A 24,040-nucleotide genomic window follows, 5' to 3' on the forward strand; every position below is an offset into this window, starting at 1 on the left:
AACAAGCGACACCTGCTTGTTCTTTCCAAGACTTAATCATATATTCATATGATAAGCTCCAGGGTTCTTTTCTGAGTAAGAGGAATAAAGAGAGTGTGATGTAAGCGGCTGTTGTCTTATCACAATCTCGAACGGACTCTTCCCTGTGGACTCACACCTTTGCAGATTGTATGAAAACTGGGCAACATCTAGGAGTTTTGTCCAATTCTTCTGATTAGCGCTTACAAAATGTCTTAAGTAACACTCGAGTAAGGCATTCACTCTTTCCGTCTGTCCATTAGTTTGAGGATGGAAGCTTGTCAAGAAGTGGAAGTTCCAATCCAAGAAGTTTGAACAGATCTATCCATAGTCATCCTGTGAAGCGTAGATCTCGATCACTGATAATGCTCTTAGGTAATTCCCAGTACTTCACTACATTCTTGAGGGATAATCGTTCTGCTTTATCTGCAGTGTAATCAGTAGGGGTAAGTATAAAGGTATCATATTTCGAGAAACGATCCACTACTATGAGGATAGATCCAAACCCCTCAGACTTTGGTAATTCAAAGATGAAATCTAGAGAGACACTTTTCTATGGTCACTCCGGCGGAGGCAGAGGTTCCAACAACCCACTTGGTGTCTTGTTTTCAATCTTATCTTGTAGGCATACGAGACAAGTCTTCACATAACTCTCCACTTTATTTCTCATTTGAGGCCAATAATAAGAAGATTCAATGAGTCCAAGGTCCTTCGTTGTCCTTGATGACCAGTCCACTTAGTGTCATGTCATTTCTTCACTAACTTTCTTCTCAAATTTTTTCATTTAGGGACGTATAGTCTTCTTCCTTTGGTGTATAGAAAGTCATCTTCTAGCCAAAATCTTTTGATTTTACCTTTTCTAGCCAACTCCACCAACATCTTGGCTAATAAATCATGATGTAACCATTTCTTGATGGTATACACAATATCTCCTTCGACCATAGAAATGGCTGCCAACTCAACCTTGCAGTTCAGTGATGCATGAGCATCTTAAACGCTTTTTTTGGGTATTTCTTATAAAAAATTCATGACTTTTGCTTGGTAATTATATGATTTTCAAGACTATTCTATTAGTACCTTAATTTCTTTGGTTTCATGATTCTTATAGGTAAATTTTAGGAAAAGAGAAACAAAAGCACATGGAGGAACCAAGAATTGAAGACAAGTACAAAGAGAATTCGTGGATGCTGTCAACCATGACCTCTTCACACTCTAACGAGCATAACTTGAGCTACAGAGGTCCAAATGATGTGATTCTAGTGGTATTAGAAAGCCAACTTCTAGAGCTTTCTAACTATATATAATAAGTCATACTTTCTCTCTGACATCATGGTGCTAAATGCCGTGACATTGGATTTAGCACCAGTCTGCAAAGCAACCTTGGCGCCAAATGCCACGACTTCAAGTTAAGCGTCAGTTTCTGCACCCAGGGTGGTCCCCACGTCTTCAGTAAGGCAATCTCGTGTATTTAATTTATATTTGAATTTATTTTTTATTAGAAAAAAGATATTATTTAGGTTTTTTAAATTTAAATTAGGAAGTTATCTTAACCACTCTAGTTAAGATAAGATTAGTTTTAGAATTTGAATTCGAATTTCAATTAGTAGAAATTTTAGTATAAATAAGTGAGATCACTCACAGAGAAAGGCTCTCTCTCACCTCTCTCATTCTCTCTGCTTCTAAAATTTACAATTTTAATTTCTTAAGGATTCTCTGAAGAACATGACTTTTTAATTCTCCTCAGTTAAGGTTAGGAGCTTTGTTAATTCCATGGTTTAATATATTAGCTTTTCTATCTTTAATTCATGCAATTGATTTTTTCTTAAGAAAAGGTTTTCGGTCTTCATCTTAAAGGATTTGAATATGTTGAAAAATAATTCTTCTCTGATTTGAATTCTCTTAACCTCTTGAAAAGTTGATTAATTGAATTAAGCTTGAAAACCAATTCTCATAATTCTTAAGTTTTGAAACTAGATTGATAGGTGACATAAAATCAACTAGGTAAGATTCTTATGAGTTGTGTGGTTTTATAAATTAGTGGACGTTCAACTCTTTTCTTAAATAATTGACTAAGAAATTAGTGATTAATTAGGTTAAAGAGAAATTAAATCACCAAGGGATTGGGGTTTGATTACTAATGATTTTCCATAAAAGTATCTTTACATGATTAAGGTGGAAAGTGAAAAATATTAATCTAGAAGTTTTAATATTTCTGAAACATTAACTTTCTTAATCATATTATCTTTACATTACTCATTGTCTTGCTTTATTTTATTGTTGTTTATGTTTCAAAGTTTTCAAAACCCTGATTTGATTGTCTGACTAGAATAATCAATTAACTATTGCTTTCTTGATCTGTTAATCCTCGTGGGATCGATACTCACTCACCTAAGTTTATTACTTGATACGATTCGGTGCACTTGTCAATTTTTGTGGTTTATAAAATCTGCCATTACTCAACGCATCTGCTACCACATTAGGCTTGCCTGACTTGTATTCAAATTTGAAATCAAACTCAGCTAAGAAATCTTGTCACATAGCTTGTTTTGGGCTTAACTTCTTCTCAGTTTAGAAGTAGCTTGTAGCCACATTGTCTGTCTTGACGATGAAGTGTAAACCAAGCAAGTAGTGACACTAAGTTCTCAGATAATACACCACGGCGGTTATCTTCTTCTCTTAGACGGTATATCACCTCTTTTGTATCGTTCAACTTGTGACTCTTAAAGGCAATAGGATGTCCTTCTTGCATCAGAACCCCTCCAATAGCGTGGTTAGAAGCATTAGTGTGGACTTCAAACACCTTTTTCTTTTTAATTTTTAATTTTTAATTTTTTTTCTTTTTTCTATCTTTTCTCTTTTTTTTTTCTTTAATTTTTATTTTTTTTTACCATTGGACCAGCCTCACTATTTCTTATTGGCTCATGGTTCAAAATTTTGCGAAATAAATTTTAAGCCAGAAAAATCTGTTTACTGAAAATCAGGTTCTTACATAGTGGTTGGGACCCTTAAAGGGTGGCAAAAATTTGAGTTTTAAAGGAGAGTGCCGAAATTTTTATAAAAATTAGAGTTTTGATTTGATGTGTTATTTTAAAAAGAAAAAGACTATTAAGTGGCTTGTATATTTGAGAGTATTCATTGACCCTCTGTCGCAAGATGTGACCGGGCACTTTAACTCTTCGGTTTCTTCCATGGGCATGCCTATATATACGAATTTTAAATATTATATTTGAGTTTGGAGTTTGATAACATGGAATATTAATAAGCTCGGGGTTTGATTCCATGGAATATTGTTGAGCCTGGAGTTTAACTCCATGGAATATTATATTTGAGCTTGGAGTTTGACTCCATGGATATTATTTTTGAGCTTCGGGATGTATGCATAGAGGGACTGTCCAATGGCTAACTACTAGGATAGGTCGGGTTGACTATATAACCGACAGATGAGACTCATCAGCCATAGGACAGACATACATCATGTGCATTTATATGTTTTTCTTGGGTGTGCATTTTTTTGGTTTGTTTAATTGCTTAACTTTGCTTATCTGCTACTTGTTCTTTTTGCTGTAATTGCACATTTTTCTGTGTTTTCCTTGCTTGAATTGTATGTGTATGTTTTCTGAGAGACCCCTCTTGGTAGAGGTGTGAGAGGGGGAGGGGTTGTTCCACCGGTGATTCGGAGGATTGGAGGAGACAAAAAGTGAAGTGTTAGGTTAAAGTTAGATTTAGAGCTTGAATACCTTAGATAACTTACTTAATTTCTGGTTTAGTTGGACCTTTAAGCTGAAATCAAAGTGTCGGAGTTCTAGGAATGCCCTTGGCTTTCTCGGAACCTTTTATATTAACTATGTGAATACCTTTACCATGCTGAGAACCTCCAGTTCTCATTCGATACATATTTCTGTTGTTTTTTAGATGTAGGTCAAGAGGCACCTCGTTGAGGGTCTGGAGTTTCCTGTGCAAGCAAAGTTTGGTTATTTTGGGATGTTATATTTTGTATTTATGCTATGTATATATGTATATAGATTCTCTCATGTATATATTTTATGTTTGTCCCTCCTAGAGGTTGACTTGGAGAAACAGGTGTTTATTCTGTAGTTTGAGTTATATTTTGGGTTGTATAAATATATATAATTATATACTCTGACCGGCCTTAGCTTCGCAGGTCGAGTATAAAGCTTGATATATGTGTTTTGGAATTTTGATTTGTATATTATGTTTTTAGCCATCTTTTGATCTCACTTATCCGTTTTATGCTTATTCGTACGAGTGTGACACGATTTTCTGTTTTCGCTTTTTCTTAGCTTCTTCTTCAAGGCTCCTAGTTACAAAATCCTTTCAACTATACTTATGTACCTATTTTACTTTTAGATATCGTAATATCTCGCCACCTCTGCTTTACGACTTAAGCGTATGGCTCTGTGTCGTAGGGTGTTATATAGAGTCTCTCCGATAATACTTGGTGAGCGATTCAGCCACCATAATGGTTTCATCAACATTCTTAACATTCATTCTTTGTAGTTCTTGATTTGTCCAAGGTTGGAGTCCATCAATGAAGAAGAACAATGCATCCTCTGATGCTAAGTTGGAAATTTGAAGCGTGAGAGTAGTGAATTTCTTTACGTAGTTGCTAATCGTACTCTTGTGCTTCAACTCCCTCAACTTCTTCCTTACTTCATAAATCACATTCTCAGGAAAAAAATGTCTTTTTAACTCCCTTTTGAAATCTTCCTATGTGGCTATGTTGCAAGTACCCTTTTTCATATTTACGCACTTTCTCTTCCACTATAAAGTAGCATTATCAGAAAGGCAGAGAGCTGCAATGCGTACCTTTATTGCTTCTTTGACCACCTGTTGGCCCTTCGAAGTACTTCTCTATTTGCCATAGGAAGTTCTCTACCTCTTGAGCGGCCGTCATGCCCTTGAACTCCTTCACCTTTAGGAGATCAATCTTTGTCGTCTCCCTTATAATGGCTGGTCAAGATTTTGCCTCCTCGAACCAAACTCGAATTTCCTCAAATAGCTTCAAGAAATTCTCAAACTTTTCTTTGATTTAGAGCATACTTTCTTTGAAAGCATCTAGTTCTCCTAACACGTGAGCCTCGAGGGTCTCCTTGTCATGTTCTATCCTTTGGAAGCGCTCATCCATAGATGATAGAACATTCTCCAACATAGAAACTCTCTCTTTTAAAAAGTTAGAGTCCTTACCTCTAGGCTCACTTGAAGAATGGGCCTTCTTGCTTCTCCATTGAGAAGGAATAGCATCCCTTCCCCTTTGAGACTCCACATGCTCCATGATTACACTAGATGTAATACCCACAAACTACTTATGCTCCCTCTCGAACCTTGTTCTGATGCCAAATTTCTCACAACCTTGGATACACTCTAACGCTACCATGTCGACACTCGGACTTACTCAACCTCTTGAGCTAAGACCAAGTTAGCCTAACCCTCAATATTTAGTAGGAAAGTTAAGAACACAAGAGAGCACAAGAGAAAGGAAGCTTTGGTAGAAAGAACACTTTATTACTCAAGTGTTTATTACGAATGACTCACACATCCAAACTCTAACTTTCGACCCCTATTTGTAGTCATCCACCTCCTTAATGGATGGTTAGGATTAAATCTAATCAACGGTCTAGATTTATCATTTAGAATCTTTACTACAAATATTTATCATACCACAACTTTCTAAATACTTCTAGATTATTCTATACTACTCTTGATACTTCTATATACACTCACACTCTTCTAGTATACTCTATGACCCTCCAGAGTCTTTTAAAATCTTCTAAGGTATTTTGGGGCCTTCTAAAACATTCTCAAACACTCCAAAAAACTATACAAATATCGTTAAATTTAACCTTAATTTACCGTGACACATAGCTAGTTAGTTTTTTTATTTCCCCTTCAATAATGCATTAAATTAAAGAATGTTCAGTGTAGTGTAAAGTAAACAATAAAAGTAAATAACTATTTCTGACTATAAAAGATTTAGATGCTGACAAAATTGACCATCGAAGATTTAAATTAATTTAGTAACGGTCAAAGTTTGGTTTCATTTGACAATTCTAACCAAATGTTAATTTTAAAGTGACGTCGTTAGTTAAGTATCATATATTCCAATACAAAAATAATTCATTTAATTAAAAAAATTGTGAAAAGATCAAAAATTTCCTCTCACTCTCACTCATTCATCTTTCATCACTGCATAACTCCCTCTTTCCTCTGCCCCTTGGCTCCCTCCACTTTCATCGCCGCCAGCAACCTTCTTCGTGCTGCACGCTAAGCCCCCACGCCCGACAAGTTTGACAAAAAGAAGTGGGTCCACGTGGGCCTCATCATCGAGTCCCTCCCCAACGGCAAGCTTTGTCTTCGTCTCGACAACAAAGATCTCATTCTCGAATATATTTCTGGAAAAATTCGAAAGAGTTTCGTCAGAATATTGTTTGAGATCGCGCCAAGGTTGAGGTCAGTCGCTATGATTCTTTCAAGGGACATATTATTTATAGGCTTAGTAATAGTAGTTTGTGAAAATATCTCGATGCACTCCAAATTGGGTTCTTAGTTTTTGTGTGATTTGATAAGATAAGGATGGATTTGTTAAACTAATATTTATTTCATTTCACAAACTTTTGTTAACTAAATGAATTATTTTTGTATTGGAATATAACTAACGGTGTCACTCCAAAATTTATGTTTGGTTAGAATTGCAAATTAGAGCCAAACTTTAATGGTTACAAAGTTAGTTAAAATATTCGGTGGTTAATTTTGTTAGTATTTAGATCTTTCATATCAGAAATGATTATTTATTCAAACAATAACTATGCAAAAAAAATTACAAGAAAATAAATTTAAAAAATATTTATTCTTAAACATCTTTTATTATATAAAGAAATATCATATTTTTTTGTTAATTGAACAAATTTTAATTCTTAATTTATTGTATTTTATACCAATAAAATAATAATTCAAATTTATATTAAGTATTTCAAGCTTGATTAATAGATAATAAATTTCTGCTAGGTACAGAAATGTGCTTAACTAGAATAAAATTTACATTTACAATTTTTCTGTCCTCACTTCTCATATAGTTAATTTTATATTTAAAATGATATAAAACATACAACTCCTTATAAGTACTTAATTAAAATTTGCTTCCAAACCCTTAAAAAATATAAAGAATTTTGCTAGAAACCAAGAAAGTATTCAGCCAATTTCTGCCAATTCTTATTGGGCTGGATCCAAAGCCCACTACAACAAAAAAATCATCTCTCCATTACCCCAACCTTAATTTAAAATTACATTTCACTATTTCACTATTTCTTCTTTTACCACGGCCGTTCATCTCCTTTCCCTCTCTATCCCGTTGATAAACCTCCCTCAAACGGCAAAGCGTTGCTGACCTCCTTTCCACGCAACTCCGTCATCTTCAACAGCACTGCTCAGCGCCGTCTCCGTCTCCCAACTCGACGACGTCGCCACTGCACGCGAGGACACTGTCGTCATCAACAGCGAGTCTCATGACTTCCTCCACTGGTTCAGAATCTGGTCAACGTAGCTACCACAAACTCGTGATCTTCCCAAACTCGCGTCGTCGTGCTGCCACCTTCAACCTTCCACCGTGCTGCATCAAGTCTGCCACTGACTCCACGACGCGCCGAGACGTCTCTTCCTTTTCCGTTGTGCGCTGCAGCTCGTCATTCACCACATTGGTCTCAGACAGGTTAGTAGATGGTTAGGGTAGTTATAAGTAAGTTTAATTTTTTCGAATTGAATTTAGGTTTAAATGTAAAGAGGACGTTCATTTTAATTAATAGGTGGATAGTTCTTTTTACAGTAAATTGGATGTTGCATTTTATCATTTTATCGTAAAGAGATGGTCTACAGATGATCTCGGATGTCACTTTTTGGCTTAGATTGATGTTTCATTTGTTCCTGTACATGGATGTTTCCCAAAATTAATTTTTCAAGTTCTTAAAGGTAAACGGTTGTTGCTTTTTTTTTTGATGTCTCTCTTAAATTGTTGTAGAAGTTTGTGTTGATTATATGATTTGAATCGACTTCGGCATGTTACTGGTTCTACCTGAATTGTTGAATTCTACATTGACATATTTTCCTGGTTTCTTTTTTATGTGATTTGGGAGTTACGAAAAAAATTAGTTTAAATTTTCTTGAATTGAAGTTGGGTTTGAGTGTAGTTATTTAAACATAGTGCAAGGGTAAAATTTTTTCTAATTTGTTAGATGTTTCTTATCAACTAAAACAGATGTTCATTTTAATTAATAGATGGATGGTTCTTTTCAAATTAAATTGGATGTTGTATTTTATCGTGAATAGATGAAATTTATTTGATTATGCATGCTGTGTGTTTATGTTTTGATGTTATTTTATAGGACTCTATTATAAAAGGATCATTGGTTATGCAACTATCATACTATCCATAACCGGATATTACAGGCAGGGAGTATGGTAAATCAGCCAAAAGCAACAAGTTTTGATACACCGATCCAGAATACTGATGAATGATAATCAAGTAGCAAGTGGCTCTTTTATTGTGAACTTGATAGATTCATTGCAAAAATAGTATCTCAAAATCAAAGAGCATGCAAAAATCTACCTTTATGTATGGACTTCCTATATTGTTGTATATTGTGAGTTTGGTCTATGGACTGCATATAGATGGAGAAAGCTTTTAAAAACCAAGGACAGAATAAGGAATCTTCAAGAGAAACTATGGAAGCTTGTTGAAACTGAAGAATCTGATCCTTTTACTTTTAAGAATCTCCTCATTTGTCTCTTTTTTGATTTTTTTTTAACTTGTGCATGTTGGCTTTGAGTTTTAATTATTATATCTCTATGTATGTGTTTGAACAATTGTAGATTAGATGCATACTTTTCAGTTTTAAAGCCAAACCAATGGAAGTGATTGTATTTTTCATTGAGTTCAAGTGGAAAGATGAAGAATAAAGAAAATCCTTTTATTTAGATACTAGAAACCAAGTATAGCATGAAGAAATAATTTCTTTTTTTTGTTATGATTTTAGTCAATCTCTTGACTTTTATTTTCTTGATTTGGATGATAATTTCAAAATTCAAAAGATTGATTGTCTAGACCCGACTAAGAAATTTAAGATGTTCAAACAAGAAGTGCAAAATTAGAATGCTATTTGTGTGGAGGTTGCAAATTACTCTGTCTATTTAAGGTACTAATATTTGGTATAATATATCTTTAAGTTTGAAAATAAGATATTGTTATTCTTTTTTTTTTGTCCTTACTTAAATTTTTTTAATCAAGCAACAGGATAAATTCAAAAATTTTCCCTTCTTTTGTGATACTTATAATCACTATCAAATAAATCATCTCTACAATAAAGTAACTTATATTAGGTACCTAATTATTTTTACAAAAATATAAGTGGATGCTACTTCTGTCAAGTATCAAGATGTTCATTTTTCATACTAAATAGCTGTTACTTTAATAAAAATCATGTGAATGAAAAAAAAAATTATCCTATATAAGTAACTATAATTTTGTCATCATGCTAAGATACAATGAAAGGAATCATAATATTCATTCAACTTATCTATACAATTTGTAATACTGTCAATACAAGAATTCAACATGACCAAAATTAATAAAAAAAAATCATTCACTTAGTATAAAAAAACATCTATTTGTTTAACAAAAGAAACATCTAATTGTAATTTTTCAAGTTGATAATCAATTTTGACTCATTCAATTCCAAAAATCTCATATCTCCTTTCTAATTTCTTGTTCTTCCACACCTTTGCAGTTCCAAAAGCAAGTGATGCCTACAATTTTTACAATCTACAACTGAATTTATCTTCGAATCAATATATCTAAAGTCTCCTTCATCCAATGACAGGTTTCTTTTACTTCTGCCACAACCATCCATCTTCTTTTCCTGAAGTTTATCTCTAGCCAATTATCTAAATTACTTGCTAACGAGCATAGAAAACATGTATCCCTTATGAATTGTGGGTTGTCCTTTGCTCTTATAAATCTATTTTTTTCAATTTACTCTGCAAAGAGAACAACCAAATCAAAATAGAAACACATAATGATAATACCATTCCTAAAAAACATAAAAAATGTGTCAAAAAAGAACATCCGAAAAATATAAAAATAAATATCAATTATTCAATTTTTCACATTCATCTTTAGTTTACAATGGCATATTTCATCCTAGTCTAATTATATTCCATCAATTAATCAATTTTCACCTAACCCATGGCAATGAACATAAGCCTATTATCTATATGCGTTATGCATAGCAAGTTGATTAGTCCATTATTTAAGAGTGTATCTAAGTATATTGGGAGAATGAGAGTTGATGGCTATAGTGATCAACCATGAACTTACTCTTTGCAAAGAATTAGGTCTTCGCATATATGCTTCTGTTCGTTCCTGAAAGTTGCTTGTCTTCCTTTTTGAATTTTTGAAATAATTCATACCAAATCCAACAAATAAAAATATGAAAACCAAGTAAGCACTAGCAATAATTATGAAATAAAAAAAACCTGCTTATAGAAGACAAGAAAAATAACTTAAAAAATTATGAAGTAGCAGTAAATAGCTAGACAGAAATCTTCAATCAGCGAGAATGGCAACGGGACAATGATTCTTGCGGTGGACCAAGAAAATTTGGCAATGATTCTTGCAGTAAACTACCTATCGGCACAAAATTTGGCGCACCAAGGAGACAACAATGCGGTGGTCATGGAGGCGAGACTGGTGACTGGGGGATGTCGCCTAACGATGCAGTGTTCGGTGTCGGGGCAGCTGCGCCAATTGGAGTGGAGTGTAGACAGCATCACTATGGGAATGGGAGAAGGAAAATGGTTTCTGTGCGTAACTACAGGAGTAGGAGTGGGGGAGAGAAGGGGAGCGTTTTTACACCTTTTTATTAGGATTAGGTTAATCAACTTTTAATTATTCAAATTTTAAATTTTAAAAAAATTTAAAATTAATTATTAAATGAAATTCTTTAAAAAGTTGGCTGGTTTATCTTGGTTCCCTATACTTTTTCAAAAATATTGGTATGAATCCATTAGTGTATTTATTTCATATATGCTTCCATTTATAAAAAAATTATCATTGTATATTTTATATATTAAATTCACTTTCTCTTTACTATCTCATGTGTACTAACTAACAAATAATATATGAATAATGCACTCTCCATTTAAAATACAAGCTCAGGTATTCTTTAAAATCTTATTTAAAATTTCTAAGAATCAATTAAATTTTTAGAATTATATTTATTTTGTCATTCTAAAAAAGAAAGATTGGTAGCTCCATTTGCATTTTAAATTAAATTTTGATATTTAACAAGTACAAATATAATTAAAAAAATTTATTAGTTATTATCTAACGTACGTTCACTCAAGTGTTTAAATATATAATGAATCTTTTTCTTAATTAATCAAAACAAAAGATAGGTAAAATTAAACATGAGAAAAACTATACAGCATTTGTTTAACTTTAGAAACGATTCTAAAGTATTCTGATAATCTTAGAAGTAGTTTGTCTTCATTTGCCACACATCAGAAATAGTTTATAGTCACATTTCTACATTTCAATATTACTGAAGAGTGAAGACGGTGAAAATCTAACTTCAAAAATAGAAACCCATGAAAAATAGTGTATTTTGGCTCCAACATATTAATGATTATGCTCAACTAGTTAATCATTTGGAAATTTCTCTCTCAAAGAGCAAGCGTCCTTTATCATACTCAAATAAAGAATAAAGTGATTCAATTGATCTTTAATGTTTTCATGCCTATAAATACAAAACCTTAAAACCCTAGAATAACAAGAATGAAGTACTTCAAAAATCGAAAGTGAACATATTTCCTTAAATTCTTATTTCTTCTCTTCTTTCTTTGGCTCTTCTAATCTCAAAAGAGATTTAAAAAGTTTATAAGATAGGCAAATTTTTATTTCATATCTTAGACTAAATTAAACTCTTTCTTGTAAACTTGAGATAGTTTATACTTATTAGAAAATATATTTGAACATATATTAGAAGATATGAGTTTTTGAAATTATTCGTACAACATTTTTTATAAATTGATCCAGTAGAGATTATCTCTAAGCCTAAAAAGACTATCCAAGAATATATATCTAAGGTTTTTAAGATACGTTGAAAATTTGGATCATTGTTCAATGCTTAAGACGGTATTTTAACAATATCTAAAGTTTTTAGATTCTAGTGTAATTTGAGCCTTTTTTAGTCTGAGAAGGTTTGAGTTAACATATATATGATCTTCTGTTATAAAATTATTAGAAATTAACTGTATATCTGTTATACTAATTACAATAATTTGTGTTACACAGGACTCTTACACAGAAATTAGAGGTCGTGACTCAGTAGTCTTAGTAAACTGGGGAGGAAGCCACTGATGGTTCTGCAGCTTCAGTCGTCAATCCCGATGTGGTTTGGCGTGATACCGCCTTAGCGCTGGACAAGAACCTCGTATACGGACTGGGATCATTCTTCGCCAACAGCCTCTGCACCTCTACGTTGAGGTCGTCGTTAGGCTCTGCTACTATTCGAGCCGTCGAGCTTGAGGAAGGCATGAATTTGAGGCTGTAGGTGCAGGAGCTCCAGCGCAACCTTCACCAGTAGGCTCAGGAGCTGAACGATTATCAAAAAAGGTATCAGGAGATCTTCACTCGTGTGACGTCTACGGATGAGCTCAGACTGGAGTGGAGGGAGTTGCTAGAGTGGCTTTAGTGTATGAAGGCTCAGATGGAGGTATACCAGGTCCAGATGTACGCCGCTAGCATCAACCTTGGTGGCAGTAGTCTTGCTGGTGGCATACAGACATCATCGCCTTCTGCACCACCGATTCAGGGCCACAGGACCAACGATGACGACGAGAACTACCTGGATCTGTAGTTATTAGTGTTTCTTTTCATTGATTGGTTCATTGTATTTATTTGATGTACTTGACTTTTAATTTATTTGAACATTGTATTATTTATTTTAAATAATAGATTTTCATTATTTATGGATTGGCATTTAATTGTGGGAAAAATAAATTTAAATAAAAATTAAAATTAACCATTTATTTCAATTTATTTTAGAAAAATTGACATTAGCGTCAGATTTATCGAGAGAATAATCCAACAGTAATAGTGCGGGAAGCAACATATCTTGGCCCCAATATTACTGTTGAAAAAATTTGTCGATAACCAAATAGTTTTTCGAACAAGTAATCTATCGCAGAATCTGACAGTAATTACTATCAGACGAAAAAGTTCTGACAGTAAACATTTACCAATATGGTTTATATCGTTTGATTCCTTCCAATGGTAAATCCGACGGTAATTTAATTATCATAAAAAAATTTTTATTTTTTATAATAAATTTGACAATATTCAACGTTTTTCTTGTAATAAATATCTATGATTCTTAAATTTGTTGGGAAGATAAGTCATAAATTAGCATAAGTTTTGAGAAAATAATATCTAAAATTTTTAAATTTATTAAAATATTGAGTCATTACTTAATTTAAGAAGACTTGAAAAAATAATATCTATCTGTGTACATATTTCAAATGATGAAATTCTCAAGATAGAGCAATGAATACATGCATTGTTTAACCAAACCAATATACTTCTTGCGTGTACCTTCTGAATCCTTCTTCTTTTATTTTAAATCCTTTATTTTGTTCCTCAATTAGAGATTTATTTAAAAATGTGTTTTAAAGTTGATCCGTATGGTCAAAAACATTTCACAAACTAATCTAAGATCTGTTAAGATCTCAAAAGCTGGTTTATTAAAATTAGTAATCTCAAAAACAATTTTAAAAAAACTTTATAAAAAGTCTATATTTTAAATCTTGAGTCTTTACCATATGAGAAAAGAACCCTAAAAACTCAAAAGGCGCAAGTAGCTCAACTAGTTAAAAAGGTTGGAAAGTCTGAGACTATCATTGCTGAAGTCCACTCCTTAGAACCTACATCAGCAGCTATATTGTGGCATAAGCTTCTAAAGTGCCTATTGTTCAAGAAGAAGTAGCTCCTGTTCTAGAGTGTCTAAACATAAATTGCTTTGAGAGAGGTCATTGATGAAGTGCTAATATCCAACAAGTTGATATTCATTTTAAGAAAGAAGAATTTGAGAAGTTACAAGCTGAGACTGTGCAAGTAGCTGAGGGACAAGCTCAGAATAATAAAGCTTCTACCTCTCTTAAAAGGGCTGAATTTGATCTCAAAATTGAAAAGAAGTTCAAGATAAAACGCATGAAGCTAAAATAGACATATCAGAAAATATTGGACACTTGGAAATAAGACAAATTGGAGGTCAGAGAATATGTAGAAATGTTGAAGACAATGCACTGAAGTTTTGTAGAATTACTTCTGTGCAATGGGTTAAGAAGTGTTTGAAGTTGACGATATTATCCACTTAACTCCCATTGCATTCCTTCTCAATGTGGTGCACGCGTGGAGAAATTGCTACGAGGCCCTTGATTGAGATGTTTGAAGACAGAAGAATTCCTATCCATTAGTGTCATGCCCATTCTTAGGAATGCTAAGTCTTCAACTCGATGTTCAACGAATTTGGGTGGAACGGAAGTAGGACCTTTATTCCATTTGAGTTTTTGTAAAACTTGGAAAAGCTCTTTACTTGAATAACAGTTTGAAAATAATTTCTCCTAAATTTCTAATTATCTGGATTTAACGGGATACGTGACATATAATCCTCTTATATTTGGGTAATTAGAATTTCTGTGGCATATAAATTAGAATTGAACTTAACCCTCTAATTGGAATCAAGTGACGAAGGAATTGATGGTTGATGAAGGTTAGAGGAGACTAAAAAGGTCTAAGAAATTAGGGTTTAGTCACATATTGTTCCAATGAATTGAATCTTGCATGATTAAAGTAGTTGGTAAGAAAAAAGTTAATTGACGATTGGATTTCTGCCAGTAAAGAAATTCATAAAAATAATCACGTTGTAAGTATAGTTTCTAAACCAACAGAGAATCCTTTCGTACAAAAACTTTGGTTGTCACTTAAGCAAACCCAATAAAATTTATAACTGAAGTATTTAAACATCGGGTCGTCTCTCAAGGAATTGCAGGGAAGTATGATTTATTATTGGTTATGGAAAAGTGTATTTTTGGGTTTTTTTAAATAAGAAACAAGAAAATTGAATGGCGAGAAAGTAAATTAATAACTAGAAAAACTCTTGGCAATGTATGAGAACTGGAAATCCCATCCTAGTTATCCTTATCAGGTGTGATGAGAATTGTTTATTGCTCCCACTTAGTTAACCCTTACTAAATAAAGGAAAGTCAAGTGGACTAATCAACTTGATTCCTCAAGTCCTAGTCAACTCCTATGGAAAGACTAGCTTTAGAGGGATCCAAATCAATCAGCAAATTCTAATTTTCAATCAACAGCTGAGTTTGACAACTCAAGTGTCATCAATTACTCAACCAAAGCCAAAAGGGGAAAAATCCAAATTATTTATATCATAAATAGAAGAAAGCAATCATAAATCTGAAATACCTCAAATTATATTAAATAGAAAATCAAATTAAACATAGGAATCCATAAACCAAATTGGCAACATCAAGTAATCAACTAAAGTAATAGAATAAATAAAAGTAGAAGAGAACATAAAGTAAAGGAACATTGAACTTGGAATGAAGAAATAACCATAAGCTAAGAGAAATCCTAATTCTAAAACCTAAGATAGAGGAGAGAGCCTCTTTCTCTAAAAACTACATCTAAAACCTAAAATTATGAATTATGAATGTTGTATGAATGGATTGATTCCCCCACTTTATAGCCTCTTATCTGTATTTTTTGGGCCAAAAACTGGGTCAAAAACAGCCCAGAAATCGCCCCAGCGTTTTCTGTTATTTCTGCAGATCGCGCATGTCATGCGTACGCGTCAGTCACGCGTACGCATCACTAGTTTTGGCATGTCACGCGTTCGCGTTAAGCACGCACACACGTCATCTTGCAGATTCCAATCCACGCATACGCATCAGACACACGCACGCGTCACTGCAAATTTCTTCATATCGCGCGCACGCGTGAGCCATGCGTGCGCCTCGATGCTCACTGGTCATCTCCTTAGTTTCTTGTGTTCCTTCCATTTTTGAAAGCTTCCTCTCCTTCTTCTAAGCCATTCTTGCCCTATAAAGCCTGAAACACTAAACACACGGATCATGGCATCGAATGGTATAGAGGAGAATTAAAATACACAAATTAAAGATCTCTAGGAAGCAAGTTTTCATCCATAGAACATAACTAGGAAGGAATTGTAAAATCATGCAATTAGTATGAATAAGTGGGTAAAGACTTGATGAAACCACTCAATTAAACACAAGATAAACCATAAAATAGTGGTTTATCAACCTCCCCACACTTAAACATTAGCATGTCCTCATGCTTAGCATTAAGGAGATAAAATAAATGAGTAGGGAAAAGTAAGACTCATGCAATGCAATGCAACCTATGTATATGAATGCAACTATATGCTAAAATGATTTTGCCCACTTGGTTAAAAGTAAATAAGTTCTTCAAACATAAATCAAATTCCACTAATTCAAATTATACAGTAAAAACAAGTAAACTTGTAGGAAGACAGCTCATGAAAGTAGGGAACATAGAATTAAGCATTGAACCCTTACTGATGGTGTATATGCACTCTAATCACTCTAGTGTATAGGGTAATCACTCTACTCTTCTCTAATCATGCTTTCTAAACCTTGTTCTTCACCTAACCAATCAACAAGTATTTAATGTACCAATACAAACATCATAAGGTCTTTTCAAGGTTGTAATGGGGCCAAGGTAAAGGTGAGGGTATATATATGGCTAAGTGAGCTATAAATTGAATCCTTGATTAACCTAAGCTATCACCTAACATACTCTATATTCTTCTTAAATCATGTCTAGCTACCCAAAATTTTTCCACTTTTGTATTACATACTCATGCATTAACTTTTCTCTTAACTTGTATCACATATGCATTGATCTTTATTGAACTTAGCTTAGCATTGGGATAATTTTGTCCCCTTATTCATTTATTTAATTACTTAATTACTTGAATATTTTTGGATTTTTTTTTAAAATAATAAAAGTAAAAATAACTTTATCAATGCACATGGATTTTTAATTTTTCTAGTTTCACATGAGTAGGTACCCAAATTTCCAATATTTTATCAATTGTAAAAATATAACACATTCCCTCGTTAACCTATGTTCCCACAGTTTTTCCACACTTAATTGATACACAATCTCTATCTTAAGCTAACCAAAGATTCAATTTGGGGTAGTTACTTTGTTTTTCCGCTTAAGGCTAGTGATGTGGTAAAATATAGAACAAATGGGATTTAATAGGCTCAAAGTGGCTAACAAAGGTAAGTGGAAGGGTAGGCTATTTGGGATAAGTGAGTTAATAATCAAACAATTGCCTCAATCACATTCATGCATACAACACATTAAACATTGGACATATAGGATGGAACAAAATATAGATTACAATCATAGGGAAGAAAAACACACAAGAATAAAATTTTTATGGTTAAATAGTGTAACCATGTAATTAAGCTCAAGTCTCACTGGGTTGTGTGTTCTAGCTTTAAACTATATTCCAAATACAACTTCCAAACAAGTTTAACACAAAAAAATTGATTTAAATTAGTGAAATTCTTCAAAAATAGGGTCTTAAAAAACTTATTGTTTTTCAACCAATTAGAACATGCATGCAACTACATATTACTATGCAATCTATCCTATTCTATCAAAAGGAAAATAAATAAATATCCTATTCTATTGGTGTTAAGAAAGAGAAATTACCTCCGGAAGTCAGGTACTGACCGACCTCCCTACACTCAAAGCTTTGCACCGTCCTCGGTGCTATCAGTCAGGAACAAAGGGGGGCTGGTAGCAGTATCTCCACAATCGGAACCGTCATGGCTCCCTGTGCTGGTAAATGAAGTGGAGTCTGGGATATCTGGGTCTTCTTCAGGTGGGTGGTTACCAACAAGCAGCTCCTTGAGGTATGTAAATCGGCACTTGTTACGGCGTTCCCTTTACTTTCCCTTCCGGTCAAGCCTGTCTAGCCTCTCAAGTATCTGATGGAACAGTTGGTTTGTTGAAGGTGCTTGTGATGTGGAAGCAGAAGGAATATCTTCGGCCGGGTCTGCAGGCCGGCCAGTAGTGGCTGCTGGAGGTCTGATATACTTCCCGTTAGGGACATACTGATCATCCCGTGGAATCATGGCCTTGGTGTCCCCAGCTCTGTAGGAGACTCCGGCTGCTGAGACTAGATCTGAAACCAGGGCGGGAAAAGGTAGGTTGCCCGCAATCTGTACGTGTCCTATGTCATGCCGGATGTGTCTTGGTAAGTTTAGAGGCTGGTCTGTAAGGATACACCAGAGTAGAACAGCCATGTCTGCAGTGAAGGAGGACTCGTAAGTGCTCAGAAAGACGTAATGGGACATAATCTGTGCCCATACTCGAGCCTCCAAGGTGAGTGCTGAAGCCAATATGCTCTTAGGTCTGGATCGATGGTATCCATAGATCCATCTGCTGCCAGGTTGTGCTATAACTCTTAGAACGGCGTCCCAGTCAAATTGGTATGTCTGGCGCTTGAATGAGGCTTTTTGGAATGCGTCTAATCCTTTTGGAGCAGGGGAAAGATCTAAAGCTCGCTGAATGGCCTCTTCAGTTATGGGGACTTGCTTCTGACGGACATAGACAGACTGCAGGGTTGGTATGTGAAAATTGGAGTAGAATTCAACTACCCATGATAGATTAACCTGCCGTGGCTGTCTTCGTAGGAATCTCATTGTCTTCGCTCAATGCGGGGCTCAACAAATTCAACAATGTGGGTTGGGAGGATGAGAAGGTGCTCATAGTTATAGTTTCTCTCAGCCAGGATGGGGAACATCTGCTCACAGTAGCGGTTAGTGAACCGTGCAGTATCCTTTGCTGGAAAGGCTTTTTCTTTTTCATCGACCTTGATGATCCTCTTGATTCGCTTTGTTGAGGGCTTTACTGTTGTTGAAGATGGCTCTGCCATGATGAGCGGATAATTTATACGCTTTTTGGCATTGTTTTTAGTATGTTTTTAGTAGGATCTAGTTACTTTTAGGGATGCTTTCATTAGTTTTTATGTTAAATTCATATTTCTAGACTTTACTATGAGTTTTTGTGTTTTTCTGTGATTTCAGGTATTTTCTGGCTGAAATTGAGGGACTTGAGCAAAAATCAGATTCAGAGGTTGAAGAAGGACTGCTGATGCTGTTGGATTCTGACCTCCCAGCACTCAAAGTGGATTTTCTGGAGCTACAGAACTCGAAATGGTGCGCTTTTAATTGCGTTGGAAAGTAGACATCCAGGGCTTTCCAGCAATGTATAATAGTCCATATTTTGGTCAAGAATAGATGACGCAAACTGGCGTTCAACGCCAGCTTTCTGCCCAAATCTGGCGTCCAGCGCCAGAAAAGGAGCCAAAACCAGAGTTGAATGCCCAAACTGGCACAAAAGCTGGCGTTCAACTCCAAGGAGGATCTCTACACGTGCAACACTCAAAGCTCAGCCCAAGCACACACCAAGTGGGCCCCGGAAGTGGATTTATGCATCAATTACTTACTTCTGTAAACCCTAGTAGCTAGTTTATTATAAATAGGACATTTTACTATTGTATTAGACATCTTTTGATCATCTTTTGATCTTTGGATCATCTTTTGATCTTTTGATCATCTTTGGACGCTTGGTTCTTAGATCAGAGGGGCTGGCCATTCGGCCATGCCTGGACCTTTCACTTATGTATTTTTAACGGTAGAGTTTCTGCACTCCATAGATTAAGGTGTGGAGCTCTGCTGTTCCTCAAAGATTAATGCAAAGTACTACTGTTTTCTATTCAATTCATCTTATTTCGCTTCTAAGATATTCATTTGCACTTCAACCTGAATATGATGAACGTGACAATCATCATCATTTTCCATGAACGCGTGCCTGACAACCACTTCCGTTCTACATTAGATTGAATGAGTATCTCTTAGATCTCTTAATCGGAATCTTCGTGGTGTAAGCTAGAATGATGGCGGCATTCAAGAGAATCCGGAAAGTCTAAACCTTGTCTGTGGTATTCCGAGTAGGATTCAATGATTGAATGACTGTGACGAGCTTCAAACTCGCGATTGCCGAGCGTAGTGACAGACGCAAAAGGATAGTAAATCCTATTCCAGCATGATCGAGAACCGATAGATGAATAGCCGTGCCGTGACAGGGTACATTGACCATTTTCACTGAGAGGATAAGATGAAACCATTGACAAGGGTGATGCCTCCAGACGATTAGCCGTGCCGTGACAGGGCATTTGGATCATTTTCCCGAAAGAAGACCGAAAGTAGCCATTGACAATGGTGATGTATCACATAAAGCCAGCCATGGAAAGGAGTAAGACTGATTGGATGAAGATAGCAGGAAGGCAGAGGTTCAGAGGAACGAAAGCATCTCTATTCGATTATCTGAAATTCTCACCAATGAATTACATAAGTATTTCTATCCTTTATTATTTATCTTTTAATTATCTAATCCAATCACATTTAACCCTACCTGACTGAGATTTGCAAGGTGACCATAGCTTGCTTCATACCAACAATCTCCGTGGGATTCGACCCTTACTCACGTAAGGTATTACTTGGACGACCCAGTGCACTTGCTAGTTAGTTGTGCGAAGTTGTGAACCATGGTATTGGCATCATGTTTTTGGCGCCATTACCAGGGAAAGAAAGAGCGATGAATTCTACATAATCAAAGTGTAATCACAATTTCTGCGCACCAAGTTTTTGGCACCGTTGCCGGGGATTGTTCGAGTATGGACAACTGACGGTTCATCCTGTTGCTCAGATTAGGTAATTTTCTTTTTGTTTTCTTTTCAAAATTTTGCAAAAAAATATTTCAAAAATTTCTCATCTGTTTTCGAAAAAAATTAGATTCAAAATTTTTAAGAATGAATTCTAGTGTTTCATGAAGCATGTGAAGCCTGGCAGGCTGCAAAGCCATGTCTAAATTCTTTTGGACTGAGGCTTTCAAACCATCAGCATAGAGGCAAGTTACATATTTGATAAGTAATGAGCAGTATATTCTGATATCTTGCTGAAGCTTGGCTGGCCATTGGCCATGTCTAGTGTTTTGGACCGGAGCTTTCATTGAAAGCTTGGCTGGCTAGTGAGCCATGTCTAATTCCTGGACTGAAGCTTTAGACTAAGAATGCAAGATTCCTGGAATTCATATTAAAAATTTTAGAATCCTTATTTTTCTTTTACAAAATAATTTTCAAAAAAAATCCAAAAAAATTAGAAAATCATAAAAATCAAAAATATTTTTTGTGTTTCTTGTTTGAGTCTTGAGTCATGTTATAAGTTTGGTGTCAATTGCATGTGCATCTTGCATTTTTCGAAAATTCTCATGCATTCATAGTGTTCTTCATGATCTTCAAGTTGTTCTTGGTAAGTCTTCTTGTTTGATCTTTGCATTTGCATGTTTTGTGCCTTTTCTTGTTTTTCATATGCATTCTTGACTTCTTAGTGCCTAAGCATTAAAGAATTCTAAGTTTGGTGTCTTGCATATTTTCCTTGCATTAAAAATTTTTCAAAAATATGTTCTTGGTGTTCATCTTAATATTCATAGTGTTCTTGGTGTTCATCTTGACATTCATAGCATTCTTGCATGCATCACATGTTTTGATCTAAAATTCTCATGCATTGCATCATTTTTCTTGTTTTTCTCTCTCTTCATTAAAAATTCAAAAATAAAAAAAAATATCTTTCCCTTTTTCTCTCTCATAAATTCGAAAATTAGATTTGACTTTTTCAAAAATTTTTAAAATCTAGTTGTTTTTATGAGTCAAATCAAATTTTCAATTTAAAAATCTCATCTTTTTCAAAATCTTTTTCAAAAATCAAATCTTTTTCAAATTTCTTAGTTATTTTCGAAAATTATAAAAATATTTTTCAAAAAATATTTTTCTTAATTTTATATCAAATTTTCAAAAATAATAATAACAATTAATGTTTTGATTCAAAAATTTCAAGTTTGTTACTTGCTTGTTAAGAAAGATTCAAACTTTGAGTTCTAGAATCATATCTTGTGATTTCTTGTGAATCAAGTCATTAATTGTGATTTTAAAAATCAAATCTTTTTCAAAACTAATTTCAATCATATCTTTTTAAAATATCTTCTTATCTTATCTTTTTCAAAAATTTGATTTCAAAATATCTTTTCTAACTTCCTAACTTCTTATCTTTTCAAAACTTGTTTCAACTAACTAACTAACTTTTTTGTTTGTTTCTTATCTTTTTCAAAACTACCTAACTAACTCCCTCTCTCTAATTTTCGAAAATATCTCTCCTCTTTTTTAAAAATTTCTTTTTAATTAACTAATTATTTCAAATTTTAAATCTTAATTTTCGAAAATTACTAACATTCTTCAAAAACTATTTTCAAAAATCACTAACTCTTTTTCAAAAAAATTATTTTCGAAAATTCCTTCTCTCTCATCTCCTTATATTTATTTAATTTATCTACTAACATCTCTCCCTCACCCACCAAAAATCCGAACTCCCTCTCTCTCTCTCTCTCTGAGTTCAGATTTTCTTCTTCTTTTTTTCTACTAACACAAGGACCTCTATACTGTGGTATAAAGGATCCATATTATTATTAGTATTTTTTCTGTGCCCTCTTCTTTGTCATATGAGCAGGAGCAAGGACAAGAATATTCTTGTTGAAGCAGATCCAGAACTTGAAAGGACTCTGAAGAGAAAATTAAGAGAAGCTAAATTACAACAATCCAGAGATAACCTTTCAGAAATTTTCGAACAGGAAGAGGAGATGGCAGCCGAAAATAATAATAATGCAAGGAGGATGCTTGGTGACTTTACTGCACCTAATTCCAAGTTACATGGAAGAAGCATCTCCATTCCTGCCATTGGAGCAAACAACTTTGAGCTGAAACTTCAATTAGTTTCTCTGATGCAGCAGAACTGTAAGTTTCATGGACTTTCATCTGAAGATCCTTTTCAGTTCTTAACTGAATTCTTGCAAATATGTGATACTGTTAAGACTAATGGAGTAGATCCTGAAGTCTACAGGCTCATGCTTTTCCCTTTTGCTGTAAGAGACAGAGCTAGAATCTGGTTGGACTCTCAACCCAGAGACAGCCTGAACTCTTGGGATAAGCTGGTCACGGCTTTCTTAGCCAAGTTCTTTCCTCCTCAAAAGCTGAGCAAGCTTAGAGTGGATGTTCAGACCTTCAAACAGAAAGAAGGTGAATCCCTCTATGAAGCTTGGGAAAGATACAAACAGTTGACCAAAAAGTGTCCTTCTGACATGCTTTCAGAATGGACCATCCTGGATATATTCTATGATGGTCTGTCTGAGTTATCAAAGATGTCATTGGATACTTCTGCAGGTGGATCCATTCACCTAAAGAAAACGCCTGCAGAAGCTCAAGAACTCATTGACATGGTTGCTAATAACCAGTTCATGTACACTTCTGAGAGGAATCCTGTGAGTAATGGGACGCCTATGAAGAAGGGAGTTCTTGAAGTTGATACTCTGAATGCCATATTGGCTCAGAACAAAATATTGACTCAGCAAGTCAATATGATTTCTCAGAGTCTGAATGGAATGCAAACTGCATCTAACAGTACTCAAGAGGCTTCTTATGAAGAAGAAGCTTATGATCCTGAGAACCCTGCAATAGCAGAGGTGAATTACTTAGGTGAACCTTATGGAAACACCCATAACTCATCATGGAGAAATCATCCAAATTTCTCATGGAAGGATCAAAAGCCTCAACAAGGCTTTAATAATGGTGGAAGAAACAGGTTTAGCAATAGCAAGCCTTTTCCATCATCTACTCAGCAACAGACAGAGAATTCTGAGCAGAATCTATCTAGCTTAGCAAACTTAGTCTCTGACCTATCCAAGGCCACTGTAAGTTTCATGAATGAA

At 34.6% G+C, this 24,040-nt stretch overlaps 1 non-coding gene across 1 annotated transcript; it reads right to left on the reverse strand.

Annotated features, from left to right (window-relative positions):
- Nucleotides 1-23,311: 23,311 nt before the first annotated feature.
- LOC112739048 (small nucleolar RNA R71) lies at nt 23,312-23,419 on the reverse strand. The gene has a single exon (XR_003169988.1). It is a non-coding gene; the product is annotated as a small nucleolar RNA R71 (small nucleolar RNA).
- Between the last annotated feature and the right edge of the window lie 621 nt (nt 23,420-24,040).

The sequence above is a fragment of the Arachis hypogaea genome, chromosome 13, assembly GCF_003086295.3.
Source record: "Arachis hypogaea cultivar Tifrunner chromosome 13, arahy.Tifrunner.gnm2.J5K5, whole genome shotgun sequence".
In the NCBI taxonomy this organism is placed as follows: domain Eukaryota; kingdom Viridiplantae; phylum Streptophyta; class Magnoliopsida; order Fabales; family Fabaceae; genus Arachis; species Arachis hypogaea.